Source organism: Musca autumnalis, unplaced genomic scaffold (assembly GCF_047663935.1).
Source record: "Musca autumnalis isolate F117 unplaced genomic scaffold, ASM4766393v1 scaffold_4, whole genome shotgun sequence".
Classification (NCBI taxonomy): Eukaryota; Metazoa; Arthropoda; class Insecta; order Diptera; family Muscidae; genus Musca; species Musca autumnalis.
The window spans coordinates 49,193,094-49,210,710 of NW_027411977.1; the positions used below are offsets into that span (position 1 = coordinate 49,193,094).

At 36.3% G+C, this 17,617-nt stretch overlaps 1 protein-coding gene across 1 annotated transcript in view; it reads left to right on the forward strand.

The window, feature by feature from the left end:
- slow (epidermal growth factor-like protein slowdown) overlaps window positions 1–17,617 on the forward strand; it is a 216,945-nt gene that overhangs the window by 175,453 nt on the left and 23,875 nt on the right. The window lies entirely within an intron of this gene.

Below are 17,617 nucleotides of genomic sequence, written 5' to 3' on the forward strand. Positions count from 1 at the left end.
ATTGTTACCCTCATACATTGCATGTATGGGTCAGTAGAGTCAAGCGAGGTAGTTCTATACGGGTCAGACTGGTGTATAAACAAGGCAAGATCTCCTCCTCCGCTACTATCCTTTCGCAAAACGTTGTTGTAATCGCAGCTTTGTTTCCTGTACCGCGGTTACCTCCGATTCAAAATATCTACAATTTCGTTGATTTTGTTGTGGAGACCGTTGCAATTGAATTTCAGGAACGATTTTCGGGCGCTGGGTAACATCGTGTGGCGTTTGTTGTTATTGAGAGACTGCAGGGGCATCACGTATTCCAAAGAGGTCGATTAACCCGACGACGAAGTTGGAGACACGCTGGAAGATGATCTGACGTAGCAAGCAGCAGCATAACTCCTATCACAGTAGTCCTAAAGCTGCTAAGACCAGAGCAACCAGCCTCAAAACTGCACCCATTATCTACATCAATTACATTTCACCGATGTTGACATGTGGTGGCAAAAAGAACAGATCCATGGTCCTGGATTCTTCTCTATCCCGGCAGTGACCAAAAGTGCTCGGAGCTCTCTTCGAGAGTTATAGTGAGCACCATTTTATAGAAAATGTTTTATATTTTTGTTGGGGAGGTACCTGACTTTGTAGACCGGTATGATCCATATTTGGACTTGATCAAAGTTTGGATAAAATATTATGAGTGGCAAAGTTTGGACCACAGTTGATCCGTTCGATAGTTGTCGTGCACACTAGCCAGCCAAACACACGGGCGAACGAAGAGGGCTAAATCGACTCCAAAATGTCTGAAATGTCCAAACATTTACATTTAAAATAAAGAGTCTATAAAACTTCGCAAAGTGGCTCAGGAATCGATTTTCGTGACCAAACCCTCAATTTGTTGTCGTGACCGATTGTTAATTTATATATGAGATTCGATAGTAAACATATTGAAAGTAAGGAAAACAAAAATTAGGTCAAAATATTCGAAGGTGTGGGGGTAGCGTGCTCCTGAAGACGACCATCTTTCGCAACTTTGGAAAATACGCTATTACGCCATTTCTCGGAAACTATAAAAGATATTTTGTTCGCTGTTTTTATACCCTACACCACTATGTGGGGAGGGTTTTATAAGTTGGTTTTGGCCAAAAAGTTTGTAACGCACCGAAATAATGGTCGTAGACCCATACTTATATATACCAAAATGAATGCCTCGACGAGCTGAGTCGATCTGGCTATGTGCGTCCGCCCGTCTGTCCATCTAAACCTTGTAATCACGCCACAGGTCGCAATTTTGATCGGATCGTCACGAAATTTTGGATGTTGATGGGGGTCCCGGAGGGGAAGAAGCCTATTGATTTTGGTGATGGTCGGATAATATTTAGGGGTCGGAATGGGCAAAAAACTTATGTGGATAAAAAGACAACGTTTTTTCCAAAGCGAATATCTCAGCTTCTATATGGGGTATACCAAAAGCAAAACCTGGCAATAAAAGTAGAAAATATCGCCTTTCTAATGATGTAAAGTAGGTTCTCATAGGTGATCAAACAACGCAGATGTCACAATAGTCGCAAATAAAACCCAAATTTTCATTTTTGCAATTTTAATTATAATGACGAATATCACAGCTTTGGTTGGGGACTTTCCAAAAGCAAAGCCTGGCTGTGAAAGTAGAAGATCCCGTCTTTACAATGATGTAAACTAGCTGGGCGTAGGTGACCAAATAACGGAGATATCGCAATAGTGGGTAATGCATCCCATTTTTCCACTTTTTGGAAATCACGTTACAGGTCTCAATTTTGGTCGGATCGTCACGAAATTTTGAGGGTTAATGGGGGTCACACAGATGAAGAGGCCTATTGATTTTGGTGATGGTCGGATAATATTTAGGGGTCGTAATGGGCAAAAATCTTATTTGAAAAAAAGACAACGTTTGTTTTCCAAAGCGAATATATCAGCTTCAATATGGGGTATACCAAAAGCAGAACCTGGTCATGAAAGTAGAAAATATCGCCTTTCTAATGATGTTAATTTATGATTTTAATAATAATGACGAATATCACAGCTTTGGTTGCGGATCTTCCAAAAGCAAAGTCTGGCTAGAAAATCCCATCTTTACAGTGATGCAAAGTAGGTTGGCGTAGGTGGCCACATAACGGAGATATCCCAATAGTCGGCAATACATCCCATTTTTTCTTTTTTTTTGTAATCACGTTACAGGTCGCAATTTTAATCGGATCGTCACGAAATTGGGGATCCTACAGAGAAAGAAGCCTATTGATTTTGGTGATGGTCGGATAATATTTAGGGGTCGGAATGGGCAAAAAACTTATTTGGAGAAAAAGACATCGTTTTTTCCAAAGCAAATATCTCAGCTTCTATACGGGGTATACCAAAAGCAAAACCTCACAATAAAAGTAGAAAATATCGCCTTTGCAACGATGTTACGTAGGTGGTCAAACAACGAAGTTATCGCAAAAGCCGCTAATAGAACACAACTTTTCATTTTTGCGATTTTAATAATAATGACGAATATCACAGCTTTGGTTCCGGACCTTCTAAAAGCAAAGTCTGACAATGAAAGTAAAAAATCCCATCATTACAATGATGTAAAGCAGGTTGGCGTAGGTATCCAAATAACGGAGATATAGCAATAGTCGGTAATACATCCCATTTTTCCACTTTTTTGGAAATCACGCTACAGGTCGCAATTTTAATTGGATCGTCACGAAATTTTGGGTGTTATTGGGGGTCCCACAGAGGAAAAAACCTTTTGATTTTTGATAGTGGTCGGATATTATTCAAGGGTCGGAATGTGACAAACAAACAAGATGGTTAGATTGATGGTTGGCATACATCCAACTTTTTTCATTTTTTATTTGGGTTGTACTGTCGATGCACTTAAATGCGTTTCAAAAAAATTGACCTGTGTTAATGTAGACATTCAGAGCAAAGGCGCTAAGCTATCCCAATTTTAATATTTTGAATTTTATTAGTCAAAAGCTTATGAACAGGGGTAGTGGTGTAGGGTATCACATAGTCGGCCCCGACCCGACTATAGCCTTGGCTCACTTGTTTAATATATGAGTTTTTATAAGAGTTGTACGAGTATTATGAAAGCCCAAAGTGCATTTTTTTAGTTTTGGAAAAATATTAAATTTGGGGTTCTCTAACTAATAAGAACCCATATGTGAATCTCAAATCGATTCGTTGGGGCAAACAATATGTTTCAAATTGATTTCAGCACACAGACGGCCAAGGCAAAACCGATACAGAAATTAATATATTCTCCTTGTTATAATACATAATACCCTTTACCACTGTGTCGTGTAGGGCATAAAAAGTGATAAATTAAATAGCAGTTAAGTTTGCCTTAAGTATGACCCTCGTGGGAATTTTTAGTCACACGCACATTAAATTAAATGAAGGTATTTTAAAAATATACTAAAAAATATTTTTATTTGATTGATTTCAAAATGGGAAGTCTCTCTTTTGAATACTAACGACGAGATTAACACATAATTACGGACGGGTTTTGATATAATTTCGGGTTTTTGCTTTGTTGTGATTTAAAACGCCATAGCATTTTGTAAATAGCTCTGTATTTAGTCTGCCTACCTTGGATATGAATAATGGCTAAATCAATATCTTGGGAACTACTATTTATGATGCATATTGATACCAAATTTGAGGTTAGTTTCTCCAAAAGAAGATAACATTTTGTTTTAATCAAATAATTATGGATTTTTTTAATTTATTTATTATATCTTGGTTAGGGCATGAATGTATAAAATTGGAATTGATTTGGAAATTTGTGTTGAATCATTTTTTTGTCTTTGATGTATTTATTAGATGATTTTTCTAGTTTGGCATTATCTTGATTTTTTTTGTTTTCATAAATTACTACTGACCAGAATCAAAGATGATGACCTAAAAACACCTCTTGTTAATGATGGCCAGAGGGGGCGGAGAAGATCATAATTATAGCGTTAATAATGATGTTTACGGTTAAGGTGTTGGCTGTGAAGTTTTGGTTGGTTTCGTTTTTTTGTTTCTTTTTTTCAAAAATGAAGTTCAACGGAATCGATTTGTAGCCATTGTTGATATAGCAAAAGATCACGTTTTACATAATTAATGACGGTCAGTTTGATTTTTGTTGATAAGTCTGAAGCCTCAATTTGTTTTAGTTTCTTGTTTTGGGATGCTGTTTGTTTTATGTGCGTGTATTATTGTTGTTGTTCAATATTAATGAAAACTTTTTGTATTTATAATTTGTTTATATCAAAGTGTTGTGGGAAATTAGTGTTTAAAAATAAATACCAATGTAAATTGTTACAAAGTGAACTATCCAATACACTGAGAGAAATGTTTAGACCTTAGAGTTTTCAGTTTAGCATTCTAGAGGAGTAAAATATATATAATTTAGTACGATTGGTGCAACGACTTTTCACAAATTTGTTTTTCAAACACTCCTAGTCAATAGCCGCTGAAAGCACACATTCTTAGGGTCTAAACATAAGCGTGGTAGTCTTCACTCTAAATTTTTTGTTGAAAATTGTAATGAAAATCACTGTGATTTTTTGTTGATTTTTTAGGAGGTGCGTAATAATTAACAAATTATAGAGCAATTTATGGAAATGAGTAATTTCAAACACATATTATTGCAAAAACAGTAGTTTCAGCAGAATATGCTTGAAATTAAAGACAAACAGTAGCAAATTCATTTTCACACAACAAAAATGTGCATTCTTCAAGCAGAAGAACAACAAAACTCAAAAAACACGTGTTGCTGCTCGAGGTTGTTTGTTCGAAGCGGACGAAAGGTTGTGTGATATTTTTCTTTAATAAGTCACAATTAAAATAAGAAGCAAATATAAAAATCAATAAAAAACTAAGTGCTTAAAATCCGAAAAAGTTATGCATTAAACTGTAAAAGATTTTTTAGTGTCATAAATAATTTTAATTAAAGTTTAGAAGTCCGAAATCAAATGTTATGAACATATAATTAAATAAACTGTATTTATTTATATATATTTATTTTTTATTAGTATTTTAATTACATAAATTAAATAAGTTCTGTTTTTATACAAATAAAACCATTTGTTCTCAGCATTCAACATTTAGTTTTTGACATGCAGAAATTATTTGGGTACTTTTGCATACATTTACATAAAAAAGTGCGTAAAATTACAATAAATTGTGTCTGCAATCGCAACTCAAAATGTGTAAATTTTAAACACATTTTGCGTAAAGTCATACAACAACAAAGATGTTGAAAATTTCTCATTTTTGCGTCTCATCTTGTTGCCTATAATTATCATTGTAAAATTCAACAGAAAAAGTTTAGAGTGTTGTAGAGTGTGATTTTTGTTTAAAAAGAGTTGGGTTTGTTTTAAAATTGTTTACCTAGTCCAAATTAGAATCTGTAGGGGATGAAAGATATTAAGGAACGGTCCTCACTGGCTTTAACATGGCAAAGCCCAGGATTTATCTTGGTCCCTCTCTCATCTCATCAATAACTTCGTTTGGTTGCCGCCGTACTGTTTATTTTACGACAGCAACCAAAACGATAGTCGTACTATGGTTAGTTTGTCAACTCTATTGGTAACCCACTTTATTAGTAACGACGAAAACCAAAAACAAACCCCTCTAAAGTTGTCGACCCCCACAAACTTTGTAAAGACCATGATCTGCGAATCTGCACCTGGAATGTCCGGACTCATTATAGAGAAGATGCAGTTTACGCATTGGCAGATGTACTTGAAAAGTACAAAGCCGACATTACTGCCATACAGGAAATACGATAGATTGGAAAAAGTGTCACAACAACCCTAAAGGTGGCGGATTTATAGTTGGTCGGTGGTTAGAACATCTTGTCTCCAGCTTCACCACAGTGAATGAAAGGCTTGCTACAATATGGATAAAAGCAAAATTCTTCAAAAATCATTAGTGTTATTTGTTCATGCTCCAACCGAAGACAAGGACGAACAGAACATAGCTACATTCTACGAGCGCCTAGGAAAACCGTATGACCGTTGTCCTGCCCATGACATTAATATTATTCTAGAAGCTTTTAAGCCGAAATATATTTTAGATTGAAATGAGAAAAACGAATTCGTTCCAGAAATACACGTTAGTCAGATGGCTTGCGTTTTTATACCCTCCACCACATTATGGAGGGTATAATTAAATTTCTCTTTCCGTTTGCAACACATCAAAATTTTCATCGAAGACCCTACAAAGTATATAGGGAAACTAATTTAAAGAAAAGCGAAGGGGTCGAACATCTTTAAAAATTGATTTTAAATATTAAATCGCGAAAATAGCATCCAAGCCCACTGTGCAATTTTTTGCTATTCTTTCTTTAATAGCTGATAAAACAACAAAACTTTGCATGAGAAATTTTTTTTTTCAAATTGGACAAATATTAAAGAAGTTAAGTATTTCTTTGCATGTAGTTTTAACAGAATTTGACTGCGATATCTCTGGAACCGTTAGTCAAAAAAATCTGAAAATATACTAAAATGTTTTGCTAGTGAGCAGCATCACTACAGCAAAAAATAAAGGAAATCAAAAACAACATCCTGAAAAAGTGTCTGATTTCACTAAGAAATCCCCATATATATTCTTGATCAGGATAAAATTCTAAGTCGATATAATCATGTCCGTCTGTATGTTGAAATCAAGATACAGTTCGCAATTTTGAAGATAGACCCCACGTTTTGATATAGTCCTCATAGAACGGTACCTTTCGATTTGCGGTATTTTGAAGATTTTGCCCTCAATATTCCACCGAAATTTGATATTTAATCTTCGTTGAGGGTATAAAACTTTCTCCCAGAAGTTTGTCCGTACAAGTCCACGCCTCACTATGTCGCGAGTTCATATTAACTGTGGCCAAAAATAGAAGGAGTTATCGTAGATGAATCAATTTTGGTACACGTACCTATTAATGACTTACAATATCCAGGACAAAAAAACTGGGATGACCGACCATCCCGCTTTGATATAGCCCCCATAGAAGCGTACCTCCCGATTTTCAGTATTTTGAAAGTTTTAGTCACAATGACCAACCGCAATTGCTGAAATTTGGTGGTTAGTCTTCGGCAGAGGTATAAAACATTCCAACAGAAAATTGTGGGTATAGGTCCACGTTTTGATATAGCCTCCATAGATGGTACCTCCCGATTATCGGTATTTTGAAGCATTTAGCCTCATTATTAAACCGAAATGGCTGCAAATTGGTATTAAATCTTCTTTGGGGGCTTATAACTTTCCACCAAAAATCTTTCGGTATAGGTCCTCTTCTTCATATAGCCCTCATAGAACCGTACATCCCTATTTTCGGTATTTTGAATGTTGTGGCCTCAATATCCACCCGAAATTAGTGAAATTTGGTGTTCAATCTTTTTTGTGAGTTTATTGAATACATCAAACTCTTGTCTTTATATACGAGAATATTCCTTTAAAAACGTTTTATAACCGATTAATGGTCAAAAACGGCCAATTTTTTAAAAAATCGAATTTCGAATTTCGTTTTCACCATTTTTTAAAAAAATTTATATTTTTAAAATCTCTCTCTTAACAGCAAGATTATTACGTACTTATTAAGCCCACAAAAATATATGATGATCGTTTCATTCGTTTTCGCACTATAGCCAACACCGCAAAACGCTTTGTTACAAAAGTGGGTAACCCCTGAGTAAGGTCGTCACTGAAAAAGATAAATAACATGTTCGTCTGCAAACCTCTGCATCTGGAACATTTAAACGTTTGAAGCACTCACTTTTCGCAACTCAAACAGCAAATAATATCTATATACACATGTATACATTTTTTTCCCCCAAACCATTAATTTTAAAATTTGGTTCACATAATTTATTTATGTATAATTTTTGCTAATACAATTGTTATATACACAAACAAAACGTTCACGAAGAACATAGGGCATTAACAAAATCTCCCCATCTCTCTCTATCTCTTGCTAGCATCTTGACTCGGTTCCATGAAAGTTGAGCTGCTTCATATTCTTGTTTCACACATCGTATCCATGTATTACGTGGGCGCCCTTGGCTGCGGTGCCCTTGAGGATTCCATTCAAATGATGATCTTGATATTTCTGATGGTGGTCGTCTAAGCGTGTGACCAATCCATGTCCACTTTCTCTTCCTTATTTCAACGGGTAATGGACTGCAGTTTGCCATTTGCCATAAAGCTTCGTTTGAGATCCAGTTGGGCCAATAAATGCGTAATATTTGCCTCAGACAGCGGTTCACAAATGATTGTAATTTCTGTTGCGTTGCTTTTGTAAAGCTCCATGTTGTACATCCATATAGCAAAACAGACTTGACGCTGCTGTTGAATATTTTAAGTTTAGTTTTCTTGGATATGGTGTTGGATCTCCATATTTTATATAATTTCATAAATGCAGATCGCGCTTTATTGATACGATCATTTATGTCTTTCGCTGAACCGCCATCTCTATATCTTCATATATATCTTCCATCTTCAATAGTTGTACCATTGATTGTCATTGGGGTTGAGTTTTCGGAACATATACGCATTAGTTTGGTTTTGGTGAAGTTTATTCGTAATCCGACCTTATTCGCGTTTTCGGATAATTTCTTAAGTTTTGCTTCCATAACCGAGTGTTTATGAGTCATCAGACAGATGTCGTCTGCGTAGTCAATATCTTATACCCTCAGGAACTTGTGAATTTGTTTCCTCCATTACCCAGTCCAAAAGTATGAGGAATAATGTGGGGGATAGTACACATCCTTGCCTCACTCCAGCTGAGGTACTAAAAGGGTTGCTCTCCTTACCATTAAAACGTACTTTATATTCTGCTCCGTTGTATAGTTCTTGTATTAGAGCAACTATTTTTTTTTGGTATACCCTTATTTAACAGTGTTAACCAGATAGCATCACGGGAAACGGTGTCGAATGCACGTTCAAAATCAATAAAAAGCAGGTAAAGGGGGGAGTTGTACTCTATCGATTGTTCGATTATAATACGCAAGGTGTTAACATGATCTACACATGATCGCCCCGGCCTAAACCCTGCTTGCTCTTTACGCAACGTCTCATCAATTACAGGTTGAATTCTTTGTAGAATTAGTGTAGCTATAATTTTGCCGATCGAGTTCAGCAATGTTATACCTCTCCAGTTTTTGCAGAGAGTTAACCACCTTTTTTGGGAATAGTAATAACAGTACCCTCTTTCCAGTCATTTGGAATGTTGTTGTTGATCCAAGCATTTTGAATAAGAGGAGTTAAGTATTCCGCTATCGTATTGGACCCATACTTCAAAAGCTCTGCCGCAATGTTATCTGGGCCTGCCGACTTACAATTTTTCATATTGTCCAATATAGCTATAATTTCCGTTGTTGTTGGGGGATCCGTTGAAATAGCTCTTCTCGGGTTGCGTCTGGTAATTAGTATATCAGTTTCAGATACGATCCTGTTAGTTGTCTGTGATGTGAAATAATCACACCACCGGACTAATTGTTCTTCGGTGGTCGTTAGGTCTGAACCATCATTAGCCTTCAAGATTGCCGTGCCTCTGATATTATTACCGCACAGCTATTTAATGGCAGTGTACACCCCCCTTAGGTTGCCGGTGTTCGAAGCTTGTTCAGCTTCGTTTGCTATTTCGTTTAAATATCTCTCACGGTCAATACGGATCATATACGTTACTTTGCGTGCTGATTCACGGTATGCAATTCGCGCTTGAGTTTTGGTGGCTGGACATTTAGAACGAAAAATAGCGTTGTGGAGCTTTTTGCGGTTTTGTATTTCATTCCACGTTTCTGGCGCAATCCAAGGTTTTATATTTTTGGGCTTAGTACCGAGAACCGTTTTCGCTGATGTTTTACATGCTTGCTTGATGTGTTGCCAACTGTCCACAGACTTAGGTAGCTGTAAACACCATATGATCACTATTTAATTCCAAACAAAATTAAATCCATGTTTATTACAACCAAAGCAACTGTAAAAATTTATTTTAGAACGATAAATTACTTTAAATATTAAGTTATTAATTTTAGTAAAATAAGGACAAAAATGCATAACAACTTGACAAATCAATACCATAATTCAAATTCCTTCAAATTGAAATGTTTACTATCAATTCTCATCAATAAATTTGTATTCCGAAGTACTTGATTTTGGCCATGGTCGTAACACTGTGCGCCTTAATATAGCCCGCATATAGCGGTACCTCCCGATTTTTTGTTTTTTCAAGGTTGTGGCCACAATAACTCATCGAAATGGTTGAAATTTGGTACTTAGTGTTTGTTGGGGGTATACAACTTTCCCCCAGAAATTTGTCGGTACAGGTCCACGCCTGAATGTAGCCCCAATAGAACAGTACCTCCCGATTTTCGGTATTTTGAAGGTTGTGGCCACAATAACCCACCGAAATGGCCGAAATTGGGGGTAATCAACTTCCCCTCCTAAATTTGTTGGTATAGGTCCACGCCCTCATATAGCTCCTATAGAACGGTACCTCCTAATCTTCCGTATTTTCAATATTCCACACAAATAGCTGAAATTTGGTATTTAGTGTTTGTTGAGGTATACAACTTTCGCCCAGAAATTTGTCGCCCTCATGTAGCCCCCATAGAACGATACCTCACGATTTTCGGTATTTTGAAGTTTGTTGGTATTTAGTCTACGTTGGAGGTAAAAACCTTTCCAATTAAAATTCGGCGGTATAAGTACTAGGGTTATGACTCTTTTACAACCTCATATTCCTGTATCATATTTGGATGAGCTTTTACCTAAGATTAGATAAAATCTTAATTATAAGGTGGTTCGATAAAAAAAAGCTCAAAGTCATATTAAAATTTATATGATTTTTATATGAAAAAAATAAAAATGGTTTTTGCGTGACTTTTTCAATATTTTAATGGAATAAAAGTTATTTTAGTCAATAATAGGCAAAATATCATTCATTTGTAAAACAGGAAATAATTTTTTCAAAAAAACATTTTTTTTTTTCATTTCATACAATTTTTCAAATAAAATATTTTTTACAGTGTTTTATTTAACTTGCCTTGGTGTGTGTTTAGTTCAAATCTGGTAACTCATTTTTAACACGGTTGCAGTTGACCAATCGAACTAAAACTTTGCACACTTCTCAGATTTGGATGACAATACACGAATATGAAATCAAAACCAATATTGGTCCATTTTTACACTGTTTTACAGTGTTTTATCTAATTTGCTTTTCAAATCTGGTAACTCATTTTTCACACAGTTGCAGTTTACCAATCGAACTTAAAATTTGCACACTTTTTAGATTTGGATGACAATACATGAATATGAAATCAAAACTAATATTGGTCCATTCTTATAGTGTTTTTACGGTGTCTAACTTGACCCCCTTTTCAAATCTGGTAACTGATTTTTAACACGGTTGCAGTTGACCAATCGAACTAAAACTTTGCACACTTTTCAGATTTAGATGACAATACATGAATATGAAACCAAAACAAATATGGGTCCATTGTTTCCTATAGCCCCCATATAACGATACCACCCGATTTCCGGTATTTTGCTTTTCAAATCTGGTAACTCGTTTTTCACACAGTTGCAGGTGACCAATCGTACTTAAACTTTGCATACTTTTCAGATTTGGATGACAATACATGAATATGAAATCAAAACTAATATTGGTCCATTCTTACAGTGTTTTTACAGTGTCTAACTTGACCCCCTTTTAAAATCTGGTAACTGATTTTTAGCACGGTTGCAGTTGACCAATCGAACTAACACTTTGCACATTTTTCAGATTTAGATGACAATACATGAATATGAAACCAAAACCAATATAGGTCCATTTTTTCCTATAGCCTCCATATAACGGTACCACCCGACTTCTGGTATTTTGAGGATTTTGTCTTCATTTTTAGCCCGAATTTGCTGTAACTTGGCATTTGGAGTTCTCAATAGTCCAGGAACTTCCCCACTAAAAATAGTGGACGTAGGTCAAGGTTTAATATAGCATCCATATAACTGTACCACCCAATTTCAAGCATTTTAATCTACATTTTCTGCTCAAATGGACTGTAATTCGGCATTTGTGGATCTCAGTGGTCAAAAAATGTATTTACTAAAAAGTTAAAAATAAAAAATAATTTAAAAAAATTAAGTTTCAGTGTTTTATTTAGAAATGCACTTAAAACTTAAAAAATAATTTGTCGCTTAGCCTCAATAAATATGTTGTTTCTCATGATGGAATCTCTCAAATAAAACGCTTGCCGTTTAATTTTGCCACCATTTATAATTTAAATGCAAGCGTTTTATTTGAGAGATTCCATCATGAGAAACAACATATTTATTGAGGCTAAGCGACAAATTATTTTTTAAGTTTTAAGTGCATTTCTAAATAAAACACTGAAACTTAATTTTTTTAAATTATTTTTTTCAAAGTGGTTTGTGCGTGACCTTTTTTAATATTTGACAAAGACAAAGAACATAAAGACTAGAAAAGATGCATAATGCAAAAATGTTTATGAAACAATGTATAAAAACATTTTATCAACGACAGGGTATGTTAATGTTAAACATCCCATTTAAACGCGATTTGGTTTATACAAATTGTAGGAAAGCAAAGATTTGGACTCAGTATTTGGACTTGCATAGCGGTTTTGAGTTCACTGAGTATGAATTTAGCGGTTAAAATCGCCTGAAATGGTTAACTACTTAACAGAATGTTGTAATGATATCGTAACAACAGAGCTTAACTCCATCTATTGACAAATGTTAACAACTGAGTTTTCCAATCTTAATGAATTTACATCTTTGTATTTGAATGAAATAAACGTTATTATAGAGATTAATAGGCAAAAGTTCATTCATTCCCGCTACACGAAATCATTTTTTGAGAAAAAAAAGTCATAACCCTAATAAGTACACGTTTCGATATAACTGCCATGGAACGGTGCCTCCCGATTATCATATTTCTGAAGGTTGTGATGTCAATATCCCACCGAAATGACTCAAACTTTTTATTTATTCTTCTATGGTGTTATAAAATATTCCAGAAGAGAATTATAAGTATAGGCCACGTCTTTCTATATCCCCCTATAAAAGCGTACCTGTTGATTTTCGGTATTTTGAAAGTTTTATGCACATTATCTTACCGAAATATCGGAAATTGGGTTTTAGTCTTCTTTCCACCAGAAATTTTTCGGTATATATCGACATTGTGAATAGCCCCCATATAACGGTACCTCCCGAATTTCGACATTTTGAAGATTAGCCACATTGTTTTTACAGACATTTATGAAACTTGGTATTTAGTCTTCTTCATATACGAAAAGTAACTAATTGTTCCATTTTACTGCAATACAACTCGTTCTTACTTGTTATGGTATTATAAAATTTAACGGTGACGTCATTAACTTTTATCTAGATTTCTATTTTATTTTTTTTTTTTTAAATTATCGCGAGTCTACTGAACAATAAAAAGTAGATACCTATAACCGAGTCACTATTTGTTAAAAAGTTGAACCCATATTTCTACTTAAAACCCCGAATTGAGGCCAAAATACATTGTTATAGCTGTGCCATGTATTAAAATTATTTCCAAAACTTCGATTTTAAAATTATACACTAGTGGTCATAACTCCCATAAAAGTGCTGACGCTGATAAACGAGGAATATGTTAATTGTAAGGATCCACTTTAACATTATTTTCTTCTCCTGATTTGTGATCCATAATGACATGCTTGCAGTTATCATCATGGCCTCAAGTGTTCCATGCACGTTCACTTGAGTTTAAAAAACTTCCGTATTTCTTTTGTTCTTTCGTCCATTTTGGTGTGCTGCCAGCCTGCCTGTCTGCTTGTTTTGCTTGATTATTTATTTTTTAAACACTTAAGTTAAGGATGATTTATGGCTGGTCAATGAATTCTTCTTCCTCCTGCAACTCTCAAAATTTGAGACAATTTAAGGTGGAGTTAGCACACAACAAGAATCGTTATGACTGGGACATGGGAATAAATTGAAAGTGCTGGATACTGTGTATGAAACACCAAACTTCATCAATTACGGCAGCAGCATGATCACCACCACAACCACCACCTCATCCATAACTATAAAAAAAATTGTTGTTCTCGATATTCAAGTATGTTTATTCTTTTTGAAAGCACGACCAATGATGATGATGATGATGACTATGGCTAATTTAGACAAATTGATGAGGCGAAACGTCAGGGCGGAATGGAATGGATGGGAAATGAAGTTGGTGGGGAAAAATAAAGGACAATGATAAATTCAAGGAATGAGAGGTCCTAAGAAAAATAAACTATAAGGAATGAATATTTTATTAAAATTACTTTAATTTATTAGTGGGAAAAATTAGGGATGTTTACCAAGGGGTAAGGCAGGGAAGACTATAGTTTCGGAGCTCGCCACTGATCCTCAACAGTTCCCTTGCATCTTGTTTTACAACAAGAAACTTGATTACTCGCCCTTCTTTTCAACGTAACCTAACCTAACATTATGAACGACTTGGATTTGATTTGAATGCTACGTCTATTGTATTATTTCTTTTCATACTAATCCCCTTTTAAAGCTCACCACAAAACAACGGTAATTTGTGCAGGAGTAGAGTAAATGTTACGCGCACGCATTCAAAACAATTTCAAATTGAACGTGAGAAGAACGTTTTCTGTTGCATTTACAACAAAATGTGATCTGTCGGTGGATAGATCGATCGGTCACAAAAGGGAAAAGTGTTTGTTGCTCTTCTGACCATTAGTATGAATGTTGATGACGATGATGCAGAGGAGGCAACTGATGATGGTGCTGATGCTGGTAGTGAGAACATGGATGGTTGTTGCCACTTAATGTGTTCCTTGGACCACTGATTCGGTAGTTTGTTGTTAAGCGCACCTTCATACCACACTTTAACCACAAACTGCAGCCAACCGGTTTCAATTATAACTGTACATAAATATTTAAAGCGGTTCGGTTTTTCTAAAATGATTTTTAAAAATGTGGTGATGATGTTGCCTCTATTGTTGCGTTGTGGTGGAAGGAAGGAGAGCCATGTTAGAAGAACGTTGTGTATTATGGGGGCAGCACATTTTATATGTTACCTAATCTTTGTGTGTTTTCGAGTTCGTTTTGTTGTGGTTTCTTTCAAGTCAATCAGCTGGTAGTAAAGAAAACAACAACAACAAAATAAAGATGAAATTTATTATGGAACATAAAATGAAATTATGGCAACATAAATATCATCACCACAAACATTTTGGTTGTGTTCTCATTTATGACCGGTTATCGTTTGTTTGCTGTGGGTAAATCACAACAATAAAGTGGAGAGCCATGATTCAATTAGAAAAACAAATATTTGTGGTAAAACGTTTATATTCATGTTGTGGCAAGTTGTTAATGCAAGAGGAAACGGTTGCTTCTACACTAAAATATTCCGCAAGGAAATTAAGCTGAAAAACTTCGCGCAGGTAAAAACAAGGCATTTAGCTGAACCTTTGCACTTCAATTGCACTTAAATTGTGTGTGTGAGAAATTTTTACACACACAATTACAAATGGGAGCCCCATTGCCTACCATTGCCTTAGAGTACCCAAAATGTCAATTTGATTCAGTTGGAAACATAGACACAAAATATAAATCAAAATAGGTGTGTGAAATAGGCAGGTTAGGGTGGGATTTGAACACCTTATTGGGCCGTTCTTATTCCTGGGATTGTACTGAGCAAAAAATGTCCACTAGAACATATGTATATCTACGGTGAAAATCGAACTTCCTGATTTTGAGGCTTTTTATCCACTTTTTTTTTGATATTTTTGGCATATAACAGACAAACCATTGAGATTTTGGATCCAACACTAAAACAGAAATTGTAACTAAGATAATTAAGAACTGTCTAGTATATCGCAAAATCATTGGAACGCTCCTTCTGGCAGTTTTGGCCTTGTGGGTGGATAAAAAAACTTCAAGTCAAAATCGGGAGGTTAGATTTTTACCGTAGACATATGTATGGTCTAGTGGGCCCAATAAAGTGTTTTCCCTTCCATACAAATCGCCCCGGCCTAAGGCAGGTACAATTATATGCAGGGCTTTATCATAACATTGACCTGTGTCAAAATTTATCCACGAAAATGTTAGAACTTTTGTGAGGGGAAATACCTGAAGTAGTGGGCAAAAATATTGAATCTTCGAATTTGATGTACATAAGTTTTAGAGTTGGGCAATTGAACGACCTAGTTCACTGTCCTAGTTCAAAAACGTATGAGTAACATCACACAAACTAACGTGAAATAATAAGTATACGCATTTTGTTCAAAGAAACGACCGGTGTCCATTGAACTAGATAGTGAACTAGGTAGTTCAATTTGCACAACTCTAATAAGTTTGGATGAACAATTACGATGTGCAGAGTTTGGACTAATCCGTGTTGTCCCTTCAATAGTTATCATGCGCAATATTGTTGTTGTAGCAGCATATAATAAGATTGTATGTGTAACGTGACGTTATCACGTACATATGTATATAACACAACAACACAATACTGTCTACCACTAAATACTCTGCATATAGCACAACAACACAATACCAGCTACCACCCAATACACTGCAGACATACTGCACAGCCATTCAATACGCAGCAGTCACTACATTACATCTGTTTACATGTTCTGTTTAACGTGCAACCCAACGGAGAATTCAATTCGAGGGTAATCTCGCACTTACAATTTTAACGCACCCTGCGAATAATTCTCATTCACTCTGTACTCCAGGCCACTAAAGTATTTCAGATTTACTTGAGAAGGGTGAGCTTACTACTGCAGGGAGTTTGCCACACGGGCTGGAACAAAAGGTTGCTCTAAGTCCGCCAACCTACACCTGGTGTAACAGTGTTGGAAATTACTTTTGGAAGCTACCACATTAAGTTGTGGTGGTTGATACATTCGCAGGTCCTTCGGGTCATCTGTTCCACAGGGCATTCGTGCCAGCTGTTCCACAGGACATTCGTGCCAGCTCTTCCACAGGGCCTTCCGGTCATCTGTTCCACAGGGCATTCGTGCCAGCTGTTCCACAGGTCCTTCGGGTCAGCTGTTCCACAGGGCCTTCGGGTCATCTGTTCCACAGGGCAATCGTGCCAGCTGTTCCACAGGGCCTTCGGGTCATCTGTTCCACAGGGCATTCGTACCAGCTGTTCCACAGGTTCTTCGGGTCATCTGTTCCACAGGGCCTTCGGGTCATCTGTTCCACAGGGCATTCGTGCCAGCTGTTCCACAGGGCATTCGTGCCGGCTGTTCCACAGGGCCTTCGGGTCAGCTGTTTCGTACTTAGCACACAGTAGCGTACCGTAGACACTAGATCGTTGCCTAGACTAACACCCGAACATCGACAGCCGAACACCTCGTGGTCCCGAACATTTGCAGCCGAACCCTGAATACATCATGGGCCCGAACATCGACAGCCGAATACCTCGTGGTCCCGAACATCTGCAGCCGAACTCCGAATACATCGTGGTCCCGAACATCTGCAGCCGAACCCCGAATACATCGTGGTCCCGAACATCTGCTGCCGAACCCTGAATACATCGGGGTCCCGAACATATACAAACAGTCATTCCGATTAACTACGAGCCTTTTCAACT